The 2,050-nt window shown below is 36.2% G+C and overlaps 1 pseudogene; it reads right to left on the reverse strand.

The window, feature by feature from the left end:
- Positions 1-995: 995 nt before the first annotated feature.
- On the reverse strand, positions 996-2,050 carry LOC114096390 (ribonucleoside-diphosphate reductase subunit M2 B pseudogene; annotated as a pseudogene).

Here is a 2,050-nt window from a genome sequence, read left to right on the forward strand (position 1 = left end):
GTCTGGACTGTAGACTTTCTCAGTCTTTGAGGTACTAAATGCACATTCTAGAAAGATGCAGTGTACAGCATTTCCCAAATTCATCTGACCTCCGAATTCTTTTTTCTTGCGCGCGTGTGTGTGTGTGCGCGCACACACACACACACACATACACACACACACATCTAGAGGGGCTAATGGCTCTGAGAATATTCTTTGGGAAATGCTATTCTAGCCAATACATCCTGGTTCTAAACATTCCAGGACTAAATTTAGCAACAGTTACCATTTTAATTCTGAAGTAGAAGAATCATTTTGCTTATACGGTCAACTGCCATGATAACCTCCAGATTCTACTCCATGAGTATCCTTCCTAAAGCGACTAAGAACTAAATTTCATTTCTACTGAGAAATTCAAGGAAGTTATTCTCATGTGGATGATAATTATGATCTTTCTAAGGTAATTCTTACATTCTTCCCCAAAATAGTAAAAATATAGGGATCTAATTATTTCTAGATCTTAGGATCTAGAATCATAATTATTTGGGGGAGAGGACATGTTATAATATCACTACAATTAACCCTATCAATAACGATAATAATAATGATAGTCGTGGTGGTAGTGGTGGTAGTACTAACTAAGCACTTAATCCTCATATTACTCTATGAATTTAGGATCTATCATTATACCTATTTTTAAAATAAGTACTCTGAGGTTTACAGAGATTAATTGATTTGCCAAGAGTGACAAAAAGGAGTAAGGGTAGAACCTGAAACCCATATCTGGCCCTACATCCCAATATATTCTATTAACAACACAAAAAGCAACTCTTACTGTACAGGAAAATTAGAGTGTATTTATACGAATTCAATGTAATTAAAATTTGTTTTTAGATTTCCTTTTGATAAAATTCCCATGTCTTTAGAGTAAATATGTTGTTGTTGTTTGTAAGTAGAGAAAAATAGACTTTCATTTACCAATTACAGGTTATAAGGCCTTTCAGTGGGGGAGGATTTTAAAAATCTGCATCCAAGGTAAAGACATTCTTTGTAGTTTCTAAACTGCAGAATGCTGATACTCTGAAACTTGTTCTCAAAGAAATTTGTTTTCCCATCTAAAGAAATGTTTTCCATAAAATCAAAGGGATTTTCTGCCTGAAAACCTTTGAGAATCCAAGTTCCACAAGTAATCTTTCAGCTACAAATTCAATATACTGGCTCATCAAAACACAGTTCATCCTAATGAGGCCAACTGGCAAGTCTTCTGTTAAAAACTCCTGCTCAATTTTGACAGCATTAACAATGATCTCCCTCACCCTTTTCTTCTGAAGTCTTATTTACTAAGTACTGAAACATTAGGCAAGCAAAGTCATAGAGAAGTTCTTCATCTCTGTTGATCAGCTCATTGAAAAATGTGAGTCCAGGGATGGGACCTCTCTTCTTTAACCAGAAAATAGCAGCAAAAGATCCTGAGAAGAAAATTCCTTCCACAGCACTGATGGCCACCACTCTTTCCCCAAAAGTAGACTTTCTATCTGCTATCCATCACAGGGCCCAGTCTGCTTTTTTCTTAACATATGGCATTGTTTTAATTGCATTAAATAAAAATTCCCCTTTCTTGGGATCTCTGATTCAAGTATCTATTAGCAAACTGTATATCTTTGAGTGAACATTCTTTATGAGAATTTGAAAACCATAGAAACAGCAAGCCTCTGAAACTTGCACCTCCTGACTAAAGCTCTCCACCAAATTTTCATTTCCATTTCCATCACTGGTTGCAAAAAAAAAAAACTAAGATATGAGAGAGAAAATAATTCTCATCTGATTTAAGCTTGTTCTAGTGAAGGAGATCCTTTGATAAGTCAACCTCTTCTGCTGTCCAGAAGGATGCCTGTGCCTGTTCATACATTTTCCAAATATCGGGGTACTGAATTGGAAATATGACAAATTGGCAAGCACTCTTTCCTAACAACGGCTCTTCATTAGACTTCACTTCCTTTTCGTTGTTATCTGATGGTAACCTCTCATCCTGCTAGGACATGGCTGTTTCCAGTCTTTCCAGGTCGCTCAT

This window comes from Marmota flaviventris, chromosome 4 (genome assembly GCF_047511675.1).
Source record: "Marmota flaviventris isolate mMarFla1 chromosome 4, mMarFla1.hap1, whole genome shotgun sequence".
In the NCBI taxonomy this organism is placed as follows: Eukaryota; Metazoa; Chordata; class Mammalia; order Rodentia; family Sciuridae; genus Marmota; species Marmota flaviventris.